Below are 18,126 nucleotides of genomic sequence, written 5' to 3'. Positions count from 1 at the left end.
CTGCGAGTGTGAACATGCAGCTGAAAACCAGCATTGGGTTACTTGGACATTCATCAGTGGTGTAAGGAAAACCTGCATGGAGTGGAGAGTCAGTTGAATTCCACATTCGCAGTGAATGAATGGAACATTCTGTAGAGGAGATTCCAATGATTTCTGAAGCCTGTGTTGTGTGGACAGGAAAATGAAGAGCTGACCAGGCTTGAATCGATAGCCAAGTAAACAGCAGGGCTGCGAATATGAACAGGCCGCTGAAAACCAGCATTGGGTTACTTGGACATTCAACAGTGGTGTAATGAAAACCTGCGTGGAGTTGAGAGTCAGATGAATTCCAGATTCGCAGTGAATGAATGGAACATTCTGTAGTGGAGATAACAAAGATTTCTGAAGGCTGGTAGTGTGGTGGGACAATGAAGAGCTGAACAGGGTGGAGTGAATTGTCAATTAAACAGCACGGCTGCGAGTATGAACAGGCCTCTGAAAACCAGCATTGGCTTACTTGGACATTCACAAGTGGTGTAATGTTAACCAGGCGGGAGTGGAGAATCAGATAAACTCCAGACTCGCAGTGAATGAATGGAACATTCTGTAGTGGAGATTGCAATGATTTCTGAAATCTGGATTGTGGGGACACGAAAATGAAGAGCTGACCAGTGTTGAGTGGATAGCCTGTAAAAAGCCTCGGCTTCGAATGTGAACAGACCACTGAAAACCAGTATTGCATTACTTCGACTTTCAGCAGTGGTGTAACGAAAGCCTGCGTGGAGTGCAGATTCAGATGAATTCCAGATTCCCAGTGAATGAATGGAACATCCTGTAGTGGAGATTACAATGATTTCTGAAGGCTGGGTTGTGTGCACAGGAAAATGAGGAGCAAAACAGGTTGAGTGGATAGCCAATTGAACAGCACGACTGCGAACATGAACAGGCCTCTGAAAACCAGCATTGTTTTACTTGGACATTCACAAGTGGTGTAAGATAAATCTGCAGGTAGTGGAGATTCAGTTGAATTCCAGATTCGCAGTGAATGAATGGAACATTCTGTACTGGAGATTGCAATGATTTCTCAAGTCTGGATTGTTTGGACATGAAAATGAAGAGCTGACCACAGTTGTGTGGATACCCAGTAAAAAGCAGGGCTTAGAGTGTGAACAGACCGCTGAAAACCAGCATTGTGTTACTTGGACATTCATAAGTGGTGTAATGAAAGCCTACCTGGAGTGCAGATTCAGATGAATTCCAGATTGGCAGTGAATGAATGGAACATTCTGTACTGGCGATTCCAATGATTTCTGAAGTCTGATATTGTGGAAAAGAAAATGAAAGGCTGACCAGGTTTGAGTGGATAGACAATTGAACAGCACACTGCGAGTGTGAAAAGGCGGCTGAAAACCAGCATTGGATTACTTGGTCATTCACCAGTGCTGTAATGAAAACCTGCCTGGAGCGGAGAGTCAGATGAATTGCAGAATCGCAGTGAATGAATGGAACAGTCTGTAGTGGAGAGCCCAATGATTTCTGAAGGCTGGTTTGTGTGGAGAGGAAAATGAAGAGCTGACCAATATTGAGTGGATAGCCCATTGAACAGCACTTCTGCGAGTTGAACATGCCTCTGAAAACCAGTATTGAGTTACTTGGACATTCACCAGTGGCGTAACGAAAACCTGCCAGGAGTGGAGGTTCAGAGGAATTCCAGATTCGCAGTGAATGAATGGAACATTCTCTAGTGGTGATTCCAATGATTTCTGAAGGCTGGGTTTTGTGGACACGAAAATGTAGAGCTGAACAGGGTGGAGTGGATAGCCAAATGAACAGCACGTCTCTTAGTATGAACAGGCCACTGAAAACCAGCATTGGCTTACTTGGACATTCACAAGTGGTGTAACGATAACCCGCCGGGAGTTGAGAGTCAGATGAATTTAAGATTCGCAGTGAATGAACGGAACATTCTGTGGAGGAGATACCAATTATTTCTGAAGGTTGGGTTATGAGGACAGGAAAATGTAGAGCTGAATAGGGTTGGGTGGATAGCAAATTGAACAGCACGGCTGAGTGTGTTAGCAGGCGGCTTAAAACCAGCATTGTCTTCCTTGGACATTTACCAGTGGTGTCACGAAAACCTTCCAGGAGTGGAGACTCTGATGAATTCCAGATTCGCGTGATTGAATGGAACATTCTGTAGTGGTGATTGCCAACATTTAGGAATCTGGATAGTCTGGACAGGATATTGAAGAGCTGACCGATATTGAGTGGATAGCCAATGAACAGCACGGTTTCGAGTGTGAACAGACCACTAAGAAGCAGCATTGCATTACTTGGACATTCATCAGTGGTGTAACGAAAGCCCTCCTGGAATGCAGATTCAGAGTATTTCCAGATTCACAGTGAATGAATGGAAATTTCTGTAGTAGAGATTCCAATGATTTCTGAACGCTGGGTTGTGTGGACAGGAAAATGAAGAGCTGACTAGGTTTGACTGGATTGCCAATTGAACAGCAAGGCTGTGAGTGTGAACAGCCGCTGAAAACCAGCATTGGATTACCTGGTCATTCACCAGTGTTGTTAGGAAAATCTGCCTGGTGTGGAGAGTCAGAGGAATTCCAGATTCGCAGGGAACGAATGGAACATTCTGAAGTGGAGATAAGAATGATTTCTGAAGGCTCGGTGTGTGGAAGGAAAATCAAGAGCTAACCAGCGTTCACTGGATAGCCAATTGAACAGCACGGCTGCGAGTGTTAACACGCAGCTGAAACCAGCCTTGGGTTGCTTGGACATTCACCAGTGGTGAAACGAAAACCTGCTGGGAGTGGAGAACAAGATGAATTCAAGATTCGCCTGAATGAATGAAACATTCTGTAGTGTAGATTGCAATGGTTTCTGAGGTTTGTATTGTCTGAACTGGAAAAAGAAGAACTCACCAGTGTTGAGTCGCTAGACCGTGAACAGCACGGGTTCGAGTGTGAATAGACCGCTGAAAACCATCATTGCGTTACTTGAACATTCAGCAGTGGTGCAATGAAAACCTGCCGGGAGTGGAGATTCAGATGAATTCCAGATTCGCAGTGAATGAATGGAACATTCTCTAGTGGTGATTCCAATGATTTCTGAAGGCTGGGTTTTGTGGACACGAAAATGTAGAGCTGAACAGGGTGGAATGGATAGCCAAATGAACAGCACGTCTCGTAGTAAGAACAGGCCACTGAAAACCAGCTTTGGCTTAATTGGACATTCACAAGTGGTGTAACGAAAACCTGACGGGAGTTGAGAATTAGATGAATTTCAGATTTGCCGTCAATGAATGGAACATTCTGTGGAGGAGATACCAATTGTTTCTGAAGTTTGGGTTATGTGGACAGGAAAATGGAGCTGAAGAGGGTTGAGTGGATAGCAAATTGAACAGCACGGCTGAGAGTATGAGCAGGCCACTTAAAACCAGCATTGGCTTACTTGGATATTTACCAGTGGTGTCACGAAAACCTGCCGGGAGTGGAGATTCAGATGAATTCCAGATTCGCTGTGAATGAATGGAACATTCTGTAGTGGAGATAACAATGATTTCTCCAGTCTCTGTGGTGTGGACAGGAAAATGTAGAGCTGGCCAGGGTTGAGTGGATAGCCAATTGAACAGCACCACTGCGCTTGTGAAGAAAACACTTAAAACATTGGGTTACTTGGACATTCAACAGTGGTGTAACGAAAACCTGCCGGGAGTGGAGGTTCAGAGGAATTCCAGATTCGCAGTGAATGAATGGAACATTCTCTAGTGGAGATTCCAACGATTTCTGAAGGCTGGGTCGTGTGGAAGGAAAATCAAGAACTAATCAGGATTTAGTGGAAAGCCAATTGTATAGCATGGCTGCGAGTGTGAACATGCAGCTGAAAACCAGCATTGGGTTACTTGGACATTCATCAGTGGTGTAAGGAAAACCTGCATGGAGTGGAGAGTCAGTTGAATTCCACATTCGCAGTGAATGAATGGAACATTCTGTAGAGGAGATTCCAATGATTTCTGAAGCCTGTGTTGTGTGGACAGGAAAATGAAGAGCTGACCAGGCTTGAATCGATAGCCAAGTAAACAGCAGGGCTGCGAATATGAACAGGCCGCTGAAAACCAGCATTGGGTTACTTGGACATTCAACAGTGGTGTAATGAAAACCTGCGTGGAGTTGAGAGTCAGATGAATTCCAGATTCGCAGTGAATGAATGGAACATTCTGTAGTGGAGATAACAAAGATTTCTGAAGGCTGGTAGTGTGGTGGGACAATGAAGAGCTGAACAGGGTGGAGTGAATTGTCAATTAAACAGCACGGCTGCGAGTATGAACAGGCCTCTGAAAACCAGCATTGGCTTACTTGGACATTCACAAGTGGTGTAATGTTAACCAGGCGGGAGTGGAGAATCAGATAAACTCCAGACTCGCAGTGAATGAATGGAACATTCTGTAGTGGAGATTGCAATGATTTCTGAAATCTGGATTGTGGGGACACGAAAATGAAGAGCTGACCAGTGTTGAGTGGATAGCCTGTAAAAAGCCTCGGCTTCGAATGTGAACAGACCACTGAAAACCAGTATTGCATTACTTCGACTTTCAGCAGTGGTGTAACGAAAGCCTGCGTGGAGTGCAGATTCAGATGAATTCCAGATTCCCAGTGAATGAATGGAACATCCTGTAGTGGAGATTACAATGATTTCTGAAGGCTGGGTTGTGTGCACAGGAAAATGAGGAGCAAAACAGGTTGAGTGGATAGCCAATTGAACAGCACGACTGCGAACATGAACAGGCCTCTGAAAACCAGCATTGTTTTACTTGGACATTCACAAGTGGTGTAAGATAAATCTGCAGGTAGTGGAGATTCAGTTGAATTCCAGATTCGCAGTGAATGAATGGAACATTCTGTACTGGAGATTGCAATGATTTCTCAAGTCTGGATTGTTTGGACATGAAAATGAAGAGCTGACCACAGTTGTGTGGATACCCAGTAAAAAGCAGGGCTTAGAGTGTGAACAGACCGCTGAAAACCAGCATTGTGTTACTTGGACATTCATAAGTGGTGTAATGAAAGCCTACCTGGAGTGCAGATTCAGATGAATTCCAGATTGGCAGTGAATGAATGGAACATTCTGTACTGGCGATTCCAATGATTTCTGAAGTCTGATATTGTGGAAAAGAAAATGAAAGGCTGACCAGGTTTGAGTGGATAGACAATTGAACAGCACACTGCGAGTGTGAAAAGGCGGCTGAAAACCAGCATTGGATTACTTGGTCATTCACCAGTGCTGTAATGAAAACCTGCCTGGAGCGGAGAGTCAGATGAATTGCAGAATCGCAGTGAATGAATGGAACAGTCTGTAGTGGAGAGCCCAATGATTTCTGAAGGCTGGTTTGTGTGGAGAGGAAAATGAAGAGCTGACCAATATTGAGTGGATAGCCCATTGAACAGCACTTCTGCGAGTTGAACATGCCTCTGAAAACCAGTATTGAGTTACTTGGACATTCACCAGTGGCGTAACGAAAACCTGCCAGGAGTGGAGGTTCAGAGGAATTCCAGATTCGCAGTGAATGAATGGAACATTCTCTAGTGGTGATTCCAATGATTTCTGAAGGCTGGGTTTTGTGGACACGAAAATGTAGAGCTGAACAGGGTGGAGTGGATAGCCAAATGAACAGCACGTCTCTTAGTATGAACAGGCCACTGAAAACCAGCATTGGCTTACTTGGACATTCACAAGTGGTGTAACGATAACCCGCCGGGAGTTGAGAGTCAGATGAATTTAAGATTCGCAGTGAATGAACGGAACATTCTGTGGAGGAGATACCAATTATTTCTGAAGGTTGGGTTATGAGGACAGGAAAATGTAGAGCTGAATAGGGTTGGGTGGATAGCAAATTGAACAGCACGGCTGAGTGTGTTAGCAGGCGGCTTAAAACCAGCATTGTCTTCCTTGGACATTTACCAGTGGTGTCACGAAAACCTTCCAGGAGTGGAGACTCTGATGAATTCCAGATTCGCGTGATTGAATGGAACATTCTGTAGTGGTGATTGCCAACATTTAGGAATCTGGATAGTCTGGACAGGATATTGAAGAGCTGACCGATATTGAGTGGATAGCCAATGAACAGCACGGTTTCGAGTGTGAACAGACCACTAAGAAGCAGCATTGCATTACTTGGACATTCATCAGTGGTGTAACGAAAGCCTTCCTGGAATGCAGATTCAGAGTATTTCCAGATTCACAGTGAATGAATGGAAATTTCTGTAGTAGAGATTCCAATGATTTCTGAACGCTGGGTTGTGTGGACAGGAAAATGAAGAGCTGACTAGGTTTGACTGGATTGCCAATTGAACAGCAAGGCTGTGAGTGTGAACAGCCGCTGAAAACCAGCATTGGATTACCTGGTCATTCACCAGTGTTGTTAGGAAAATCTGCCTGGTGTGGAGAGTCAGAGGAATTCCAGATTCGCAGGGAACGAATGGAACATTCTGAAGTGGAGATAAGAATGATTTCTGAAGGCTCGGTGTGTGGAAGGAAAATCAAGAGCTAACCAGCGTTCACTGGATAGCCAATTGAACAGCACGGCTGCGAGTGTTAACACGCAGCTGAAACCAGCCTTGGGTTGCTTGGACATTCACCAGTGGTGAAACGAAAACCTGCTGGGAGTGGAGAACAAGATGAATTCAAGATTCGCCTGAATGAATGAAACATTCTGTAGTGTAGATTGCAATGGTTTCTGAGGTTTGTATTGTCTGAACTGGAAAAAGAAGAACTCACCAGTGTTGAGTCGCTAGACCGTGAACAGCACGGGTTCGAGTGTGAATAGTCTGCTGAAAACCATCATTGCGTTACTTGAACATTCAGCAGTGGTGCAATGAAAACCTGCCGGGAGTGGAGATTCAGATGAATTCCAGATTCGCAGTGAATGAATGGAACATTCTCTAGTGGTGATTCCAATGATTTCTGAAGGCTGGGTTTTGTGGACACGAAAATGTAGAGCTGAACAGGGTGGAATGGATAGCCAAATGAACAGCACGTCTCGTAGTAAGAACAGGCCACTGAAAACCAGCTTTGGCTTAATTGGACATTCACAAGTGGTGTAACGAAAACCTGACGGGAGTTGAGAATTAGATGAATTTCAGATTTGCCGTCAATGAATGGAACATTCTGTGGAGGAGATACCAATTGTTTCTGAAGTTTGGGTTATGTGGACAGGAAAATGGAGCTGAAGAGGGTTGAGTGGATAGCAAATTGAACAGCACGGCTGAGAGTATGAGCAGGCCACTTAAAACCAGCATTGGCTTACTTGGATATTTACCAGTGGTGTCACGAAAACCTGCCGGGAGTGGAGATTCAGATGAATTCCAGATTCGCTGTGAATGAATGGAACATTCTGTAGTGGAGATAACAATGATTTCTCCAGTCTCTGTGGTGTGGACAGGAAAATGTAGAGCTGGCCAGGGTTGAGTGGATAGCCAATTGAACAGCACCACTGCGCTTGTGAAGAAAACACTTAAAACATTGGGTTACTTGGACATTCAACAGTGGTGTAACGAAAACCTGCCGGGAGTGGAGGTTCAGAGGAATTCCAGATTCGCAGTGAATGAATGGAACATTCTCCAGTGGAGATTCCAACGATTTCTGAAGGCTGGGTCTTGTGGAAGGAAAATCAAGAACTAATCAGGATTTAGTGGAAAGCCAATTGTATAGCATGGCTGCGAGTGTGAACATGCAGCTGAAACCCAGCATTGGGTTACTTGGACATTCATCAGTGGTGTAAGGAAAACCTGCATGGAGTGGAGAGTCAGTTGAATTCCACATTCGCAGTGAATGAATGGAACATTCTGTAGAGGAGATTCCAATGATTTCTGAAGCCTGTGTTGTGTGGACAGGAAAATGAAGAGCTGACCAGGCTTGAATCGATAGCCAAGTAAACAGCAGGGCTGCGAATATGAACAGGCCGCTGAAAACCAGCATTGGGTTACTTGGACATTCAACAGTGGTGTAATGAAAACCTGCGTGGAGTTGAGAGTCAGATGAATTCCAGATTCGCAGTGAATGAATGGAACATTCTGTAGTGGAGATAACAAAGATTTCTGAAGGCTGGTAGTGTGGTGGGACAATGAAGAGCTGAACAGGGTGGAGTGAATTGTCAATTAAACAGCACGGCTGCGAGTATGAACAGGCCTCTGAAAACCAGCATTGGCTTACTTGGACATTCACAAGTGGTGTAATGTTAACCAGGCGGGAGTGGAGAATCAGATAAACTCCAGACTCGCAGTGAATGAATGGAACATTCTGTAGTGGAGATTGCAATGATTTCTGAAATCTGGATTGTGGGGACACGAAAATGAAGAGCTGACCAGTGTTGAGTGGATAGCCTGTAAAAAGCCTCGGCTTCGAATGTGAACAGACCACTGAAAACCAGTATTGCATTACTTCGACTTTCAGCAGTGGTGTAACGAAAGCCTGCGTGGAGTGCAGATTCAGATGAATTCCAGATTCCCAGTGAATGAATGGAACATCCTGTAGTGGAGATTACAATGATTTCTGAAGGCTGGGTTGTGTGCACAGGAAAATGAGGAGCAAAACAGGTTGAGTGGATAGCCAATTGAACAGCACGACTGCGAACATGAACAGGCCTCTGAAAACCAGCATTGTTTTACTTGGACATTCACAAGTGGTGTAAGATAAATCTGCAGGTAGTGGAGATTCAGTTGAATTCCAGATTCGCAGTGAATGAATGGAACATTCTGTACTGGAGATTGCAATGATTTCTCAAGTCTGGATTGTTTGGACATGAAAATGAAGAGCTGACCACAGTTGTGTGGATACCCAGTAAAAAGCAGGGCTTAGAGTGTGAACAGACCGCTGAAAACCAGCATTGTGTTACTTGGACATTCATAAGTGGTGTAATGAAAGCCTACCTGGAGTGCAGATTCAGATGAATTCCAGATTGGCAGTGAATGAATGGAACATTCTGTACTGGCGATTCCAATGATTTCTGAAGTCTGATATTGTGGAAAAGAAAATGAAAGGCTGACCAGGTTTGAGTGGATAGACAATTGAACAGCACACTGCGAGTGTGAAAAGGCGGCTGAAAACCAGCATTGGATTACTTGGTCATTCACCAGTGCTGTAATGAAAACCTGCCTGGAGCGGAGAGTCAGATGAATTGCAGAATCGCAGTGAATGAATGGAACAGTCTGTAGTGGAGAGCCCAATGATTTCTGAAGGCTGGTTTGTGTGGAGAGGAAAATGAAGAGCTGACCAATATTGAGTGGATAGCCCATTGAACAGCACTTCTGCGAGTTGAACATGCCTCTGAAAACCAGTATTGAGTTACTTGGACATTCACCAGTGGCGTAACGAAAACCTGCCAGGAGTGGAGGTTCAGAGGAATTCCAGATTCGCAGTGAATGAATGGAACATTCTCTAGTGGTGATTCCAATGATTTCTGAAGGCTGGGTTTTGTGGACACGAAAATGTAGAGCTGAACAGGGTGGAGTGGATAGCCAAATGAACAGCACGTCTCTTAGTATGAACAGGCCACTGAAAACCAGCATTGGCTTACTTGGACATTCACAAGTGGTGTAACGATAACCCGCCGGGAGTTGAGAGTCAGATGAATTTAAGATTCGCAGTGAATGAACGGAACATTCTGTGGAGGAGATACCAATTATTTCTGAAGGTTGGGTTATGAGGACAGGAAAATGTAGAGCTGAATAGGGTTGGGTGGATAGCAAATTGAACAGCACGGCTGAGTGTGTTAGCAGGCGGCTTAAAACCAGCATTGTCTTCCTTGGACATTTACCAGTGGTGTCACGAAAACCTTCCAGGAGTGGAGACTCTGATGAATTCCAGATTCGCGTGATTGAATGGAACATTCTGTAGTGGTGATTGCCAACATTTAGGAATCTGGATAGTCTGGACAGGATATTGAAGAGCTGACCGATATTGAGTGGATAGCCAATGAACAGCACGGTTTCGAGTGTGAACAGACCACTAAGAAGCAGCATTGCATTACTTGGACATTCATCAGTGGTGTAACGAAAGCCTTCCTGGAATGCAGATTCAGAGTATTTCCAGATTCACAGTGAATGAATGGAAATTTCTGTAGTAGAGATTCCAATGATTTCTGAACGCTGGGTTGTGTGGACAGGAAAATGAAGAGCTGACTAGGTTTGACTGGATTGCCAATTGAACAGCAAGGCTGTGAGTGTGAACAGCCGCTGAAAACCAGCATTGGATTACCTGGTCATTCACCAGTGTTGTTAGGAAAATCTGCCTGGTGTGGAGAGTCAGAGGAATTCCAGATTCGCAGGGAACGAATGGAACACTCTGAAGTGGAGATAAGAATGATTTCTGAAGGCTCGGTGTGTGGAAGGAAAATCAAGAGCTAACCAGCGTTCACTGGATAGCCAATTGAACAGCACGGCTGCGAGTGTTAACACGCAGCTGAAACCAGCCTTGGGTTGCTTGGACATTCACCAGTGGTGAAACGAAAACCTGCTGGGAGTGGAGAACAAGATGAATTCAAGATTCGCCTGAATGAATGAAACATTCTGTAGTGTAGATTGCAATGGTTTCTGAGGTTTGTATTGTCTGAACTGGAAAAAGAAGAACTCACCAGTGTTGAGTCGCTAGACCGTGAACAGCACGGGTTCGAGTGTGAATAGACCGCTGAAAACCATCATTGCGTTACTTGAACATTCAGCAGTGGTGCAATGAAAACCTGCCGGGAGTGGAGATTCAGATGAATTCCAGATTCGCAGTGAATGAATGGAACATTCTCTAGTGGTGATTCCAATGATTTCTGAAGGCTGGGTTTTGTGGACACGAAAATGTAGAGCTGAACAGGGTGGAATGGATAGCCAAATGAACAGCACGTCTCGTAGTAAGAACAGGCCACTGAAAACCAGCTTTGGCTTAATTGGACATTCACAAGTGGTGTAACGAAAACCTGACGGGAGTTGAGAATTAGATGAATTTCAGATTTGCCGTCAATGAATGGAACATTCTGTGGAGGAGATACCAATTGTTTCTGAAGTTTGGGTTATGTGGACAGGAAAATGGAGCTGAAGAGGGTTGAGTGGATAGCAAATTGAACAGCACGGCTGAGAGTATGAGCAGGCCACTTAAAACCAGCATTGGCTTACTTGGATATTTACCAGTGGTGTCACGAAAACCTGCCGGGAGTGGAGATTCAGATGAATTCCAGATTCGCTGTGAATGAATGGAACATTCTGTAGTGGAGATAACAATGATTTCTCCAGTCTCTGTGGTGTGGACAGGAAAATGTAGAGCTGGCCAGGGTTGAGTGGATAGCCAATTGAACAGCACCACTGCGCTTGTGAAGAAAACACTTAAAACATTGGGTTACTTGGACATTCAACAGTGGTGTAACGAAAACCTGCCGGGAGTGGAGGTTCAGAGGAATTCCAGATTCGCAGTGAATGAATGGAACATTCTCTAGTGGAGATTCCAACGATTTCTGAAGGCTGGGTCGTGTGGAAGGAAAATCAAGAACTAATCAGGATTTAGTGGAAAGCCAATTGTATAGCATGGCTGCGAGTGTGAACATGCAGCTGAAAACCAGCATTGGGTTACTTGGACATTCATCAGTGGTGTAAGGAAAACCTGCATGGAGTGGAGAGTCAGTTGAATTCCACATTCGCAGTGAATGAATGGAACATTCTGTAGAGGAGATTCCAATGATTTCTGAAGCCTGTGTTGTGTGGACAGGAAAATGAAGAGCTGACCAGGCTTGAATCGATAGCCAAGTAAACAGCAGGGCTGCGAATATGAACAGGCCGCTGAAAACCAGCATTGGGTTACTTGGACATTCAACAGTGGTGTAATGAAAACCTGCGTGGAGTTGAGAGTCAGATGAATTCCAGATTCGCAGTGAATGAATGGAACATTCTGTAGTGGAGATAACAAAGATTTCTGAAGGCTGGTAGTGTGGTGGGACAATGAAGAGCTGAACAGGGTGGAGTGAATTGTCAATTAAACAGCACGGCTGCGAGTATGAACAGGCCTCTGAAAACCAGCATTGGCTTACTTGGACATTCACAAGTGGTGTAATGTTAACCAGGCGGGAGTGGAGAATCAGATAAACTCCAGACTCGCAGTGAATGAATGGAACATTCTGTAGTGGAGATTGCAATGATTTCTGAAATCTGGATTGTGGGGACACGAAAATGAAGAGCTGACCAGTGTTGAGTGGATAGCCTGTAAAAAGCCTCGGCTTCGAATGTGAACAGACCACTGAAAACCAGTATTGCATTACTTCGACTTTCAGCAGTGGTGTAACGAAAGCCTGCGTGGAGTGCAGATTCAGATGAATTCCAGATTCCCAGTGAATGAATGGAACATCCTGTAGTGGAGATTACAATGATTTCTGAAGGCTGGGTTGTGTGCACAGGAAAATGAGGAGCAAAACAGGTTGAGTGGATAGCCAATTGAACAGCACGACTGCGAACATGAACAGGCCTCTGAAAACCAGCATTGTTTTACTTGGACATTCACAAGTGGTGTAAGATAAATCTGCAGGTAGTGGAGATTCAGTTGAATTCCAGATTCGCAGTGAATGAATGGAACATTCTGTACTGGAGATTGCAATGATTTCTCAAGTCTGGATTGTTTGGACATGAAAATGAAGAGCTGACCACAGTTGTGTGGATACCCAGTAAAAAGCAGGGCTTAGAGTGTGAACAGACCGCTGAAAACCAGCATTGTGTTACTTGGACATTCATAAGTGGTGTAATGAAAGCCTACCTGGAGTGCAGATTCAGATGAATTCCAGATTGGCAGTGAATGAATGGAACATTCTGTACTGGCGATTCCAATGATTTCTGAAGTCTGATATTGTGGAAAAGAAAATGAAAGGCTGACCAGGTTTGAGTGGATAGACAATTGAACAGCACACTGCGAGTGTGAAAAGGCGGCTGAAAACCAGCATTGGATTACTTGGTCATTCACCAGTGCTGTAATGAAAACCTGCCTGGAGCGGAGAGTCAGATGAATTGCAGAATCGCAGTGAATGAATGGAACAGTCTGTAGTGGAGAGCCCAATGATTTCTGAAGGCTGGTTTGTGTGGAGAGGAAAATGAAGAGCTGACCAATATTGAGTGGATAGCCCATTGAACAGCACTTCTGCGAGTTGAACATGCCTCTGAAAACCAGTATTGAGTTACTTGGACATTCACCAGTGGCGTAACGAAAACCTGCCAGGAGTGGAGGTTCAGAGGAATTCCAGATTCGCAGTGAATGAATGGAACATTCTCTAGTGGTGATTCCAATGATTTCTGAAGGCTGGGTTTTGTGGACACGAAAATGTAGAGCTGAACAGGGTGGAGTGGATAGCCAAATGAACAGCACGTCTCTTAGTATGAACAGGCCACTGAAAACCAGCATTGGCTTACTTGGACATTCACAAGTGGTGTAACGATAACCCGCCGGGAGTTGAGAGTCAGATGAATTTAAGATTCGCAGTGAATGAACGGAACATTCTGTGGAGGAGATACCAATTATTTCTGAAGGTTGGGTTATGAGGACAGGAAAATGTAGAGCTGAATAGGGTTGGGTGGATAGCAAATTGAACAGCACGGCTGAGTGTGTTAGCAGGCGGCTTAAAACCAGCATTGTCTTCCTTGGACATTTACCAGTGGTGTCACGAAAACCTTCCAGGAGTGGAGACTCTGATGAATTCCAGATTCGCGTGATTGAATGGAACATTCTGTAGTGGTGATTGCCAACATTTAGGAATCTGGATAGTCTGGACAGGATATTGAAGAGCTGACCGATATTGAGTGGATAGCCAATGAATAGCACGGTTTCGAGTGTGAACAGACCACTAAGAAGCAGCATTGCATTACTTGGACATTCATCAGTGGTGTAACGAAAGCCTTCCTGGAATGCAGATTCAGAGTATTTCCAGATTCACAGTGAATGAATGGAAATTTCTGTAGTAGAGATTCCAATGATTTCTGAACGCTGGGTTGTGTGGACAGGAAAATGAAGAGCTGACTAGGTTTGACTGGATTGCCAATTGAACAGCAAGGCTGTGAGTGTGAACAGCCGCTGAAAACCAGCATTGGATTACCTGGTCATTCACCAGTGTTGTTAGGAAAATCTGCCTGGTGTGGAGAGTCAGAGGAATTCCAGATTCGCAGGGAACGAATGGAACATTCTGAAGTGGAGATAAGAATGATTTCTGAAGGCTCGGTGTGTGGAAGGAAAATCAAGAGCTAACCAGCGTTCACTGGATAGCCAATTGAACAGCACGGCTGCGAGTGTTAACACGCAGCTGAAACCAGCCTTGGGTTGCTTGGACATTCACCAGTGGTGAAACGAAAACCTGCTGGGAGTGGAGAACAAGATGAATTCAAGATTCGCCTGAATGAATGAAACATTCTGTAGTGTAGATTGCAATGGTTTCTGAGGTTTGTATTGTCTGAACTGGAAAAAGAAGAACTCACCAGTGTTGAGTCGCTAGACCGTGAACAGCACGGGTTCGAGTGTGAATAGACCGCTGAAAACCATCATTGCGTTACTTGAACATTCAGCAGTGGTGCAATGAAAACCTGCCGGGAGTGGAGATTCAGATGAATTCCAGATTCGCAGTGAATGAATGGAACATTCTCTAGTGGTGATTCCAATGATTTCTGAAGGCTGGGTTTTGTGGACACGAAAATGTAGAGCTGAACAGGGTGGAATGGATAGCCAAATGAACAGCACGTCTCGTAGTAAGAACAGGCCACTGAAAACCAGCTTTGGCTTAATTGGACATTCACAAGTGGTGTAACGAAAACCTGACGGGAGTTGAGAATTAGATGAATTTCAGATTTGCCGTCAATGAATGGAACATTCTGTGGAGGAGATACCAATTGTTTCTGAAGTTTGGGTTATGTGGACAGGAAAATGGAGCTGAAGAGGGTTGAGTGGATAGCAAATTGAACAGCACGGCTGAGAGTATGAGCAGGCCACTTAAAACCAGCATTGGCTTACTTGGATATTTACCAGTGGTGTCACGAAAACCTGCCGGGAGTGGAGATTCAGATGAATTCCAGATTCGCTGTGAATGAATGGAACATTCTGTAGTGGAGATAACAATGATTTCTCCAGTCTCTGTGGTGTGGACAGGAAAATGTAGAGCTGGCCAGGGTTGAGTGGATAGCCAATTGAACAGCACCACTGCGCTTGTGAAGAAAACACTTAAAACATTGGGTTACTTGGACATTCAACAGTGGTGTAACGAAAACCTGCCGGGAGTGGAGGTTCAGAGGAATTCCAGATTCGCAGTGAATGAATGGAACATTCTCTAGTGGAGATTCCAACGATTTCTGAAGGCTGGGTCGTGTGGAAGGAAAATCAAGAACTAATCAGGATTTAGTGGAAAGCCAATTGTATAGCATGGCTGCGAGTGTGAACATGCAGCTGAAAACCAGCATTGGGTTACTTGGACATTCATCAGTGGTGTAAGGAAAACCTGCATGGAGTGGAGAGTCAGTTGAATTCCACATTCGCAGTGAATGAATGGAACATTCTGTAGAGGAGATTCCAATGATTTCTGAAGCCTGTGTTGTGTGGACAGGAAAATGAAGAGCTGACCAGGCTTGAATCGATAGCCAAGTAAACAGCAGGGCTGCGAATATGAACAGGCCGCTGAAAACCAGCATTGGGTTACTTGGACATTCAACAGTGGTGTAATGAAAACCTGCGTGGAGTTGAGAGTCAGATGAATTCCAGATTCGCAGTGAATGAATGGAACATTCTGTAGTGGAGATAACAAAGATTTCTGAAGGCTGGTAGTGTGGTGGGACAATGAAGAGCTGAACAGGGTGGAGTGAATTGTCAATTAAACAGCACGGCTGCGAGTATGAACAGGCCTCTGAAAACCAGCATTGGCTTACTTGGACATTCACAAGTGGTGTAATGTTAACCAGGCGGGAGTGGAGAATCAGATAAACTCCAGACTCGCAGTGAATGAATGGAACATTCTGTAGTGGAGATTGCAATGATTTCTGAAATCTGGATTGTGGGGACACGAAAATGAAGAGCTGACCAGTGTTGAGTGGATAGCCTGTAAAAAGCCTCGGCTTCGAATGTGAACAGACCACTGAAAACCAGTATTGCATTACTTCGACTTTCAGCAGTGGTGTAACGAAAGCCTGCGTGGAGTGCAGATTCAGATGAATTCCAGATTCCCAGTGAATGAATGGAACATCCTGTAGTGGAGATTACAATGATTTCTGAAGGCTGGGTTGTGTGCACAGGAAAATGAGGAGCAAAACAGGTTGAGTGGATAGCCAATTGAACAGCACGACTGCGAACATGAACAGGCCTCTGAAAACCAGCATTGTTTTACTTGGACATTCACAAGTGGTGTAAGATAAATCTGCAGGTAGTGGAGATTCAGTTGAATTCCAGATTCGCAGTGAATGAATGGAACATTCTGTACTGGAGATTGCAATGATTTCTCAAGTCTGGATTGTTTGGACATGAAAATGAAGAGCTGACCACAGTTGTGTGGATACCCAGTAAAAAGCAGGGCTTAGAGTGTGAACAGACCGCTGAAAACCAGCATTGTGTTACTTGGACATTCATAAGTGGTGTAATGAAAGCCTACCTGGAGTGCAGATTCAGATGAATTCCAGATTGGCAGTGAATGAATGGAACATTCTGTACTGGCGATTCCAATGATTTCTGAAGTCTGATATTGTGGAAAAGAAAATGAAAGGCTGACCAGGTTTGAGTGGATAGACAATTGAACAGCACACTGCGAGTGTGAAAAGGCGGCTGAAAACCAGCATTGGATTACTTGGTCATTCACCAGTGCTGTAATGAAAACCTGCCTGGAGCGGAGAGTCAGATGAATTGCAGAATCGCAGTGAATGAATGGAACAGTCTGTAGTGGAGAGCCCAATGATTTCTGAAGGCTGGTTTGTGTGGAGAGGAAAATGAAGAGCTGACCAATATTGAGTGGATAGCCCATTGAACAGCACTTCTGCGAGTTGAACATGCCTCTGAAAACCAGTATTGAGTTACTTGGACATTCACCAGTGGCGTAACGAAAACCTGCCAGGAGTGGAGGTTCAGAGGAATTCCAGATTCGCAGTGAATGAATGGAACATTCTCTAGTGGTGATTCCAATGATTTCTGAAGGCTGGGTTTTGTGGACACGAAAATGTAGAGCTGAACAGGGTGGAGTGGATAGCCAAATGAACAGCACGTCTCTTAGTATGAACAGGCCACTGAAAACCAGCATTGGCTTACTTGGACATTCACAAGTGGTGTAACGATAACCCGCCGGGAGTTGAGAGTCAGATGAATTTAAGATTCGCAGTGAATGAACGGAACATTCTGTGGAGGAGATACCAATTATTTCTGAAGGTTGGGTTATGAGGACAGGAAAATGTAGAGCTGAATAGGGTTGGGTGGATAGCAAATTGAACAGCACGGCTGAGTGTGTTAGCAGGCGGCTTAAAACCAGCATTGTCTTCCTTGGACATTTACCAGTGGTGTCACGAAAACCTTCCAGGAGTGGAGACTCTGATGAATTCCAGATTCGCGTGATTGAATGGAACATTCTGTAGTGGTGATTGCCAACATTTAGGAATCTGGATAGTCTGGACAGGATATTGAAGAGCTGACCGATATTGAGTGGATAGCCAATGAACAGCACGGTTTCGAGTGTGAACAGACCACTAAGAAGCAGCATTGCATTACTTGGACATTCATCAGTGGTGTAACGAAAGCCTTCCTGGAATGCAGATTCAGAGTATTTCCAGATTCACAGTGAATGAATGGAAATTTCTGTAGTAGAGATTCCAATGATTTCTGAACGCTGGGTTGTGTGGACAGGAAAATGAAGAGCTGACTAGGTTTGACTGGATTGCCAATTGAACAGCAAGGCTGTGAGTGTGAACAGCCGCTGAAAACCAGCATTGGATTACCTGGTCATTCACCAGTGTTGTTAGGAAAATCTGCCTGGTGTGGAGAGTCAGAGGAATTCCAGATTCGCAGGGAACGAATGGAACATTCTGAAGTGGAGATAAGAATGATTTCTGAAGGCTCGGTGTGTGGAAGGAAAATCAAGAGCTAACCAGCGTTCACTGGATAGCCAATTGA

Source organism: Sorex fumeus, unplaced genomic scaffold (genome assembly GCF_029834395.1).
Source record: "Sorex fumeus unplaced genomic scaffold, SorFum_2.1 ptg000056l, whole genome shotgun sequence".
In the NCBI taxonomy this organism is placed as follows: domain Eukaryota; kingdom Metazoa; phylum Chordata; class Mammalia; order Eulipotyphla; family Soricidae; genus Sorex; species Sorex fumeus.
Note: the sequence above shows the minus strand (reverse complement) of the source record.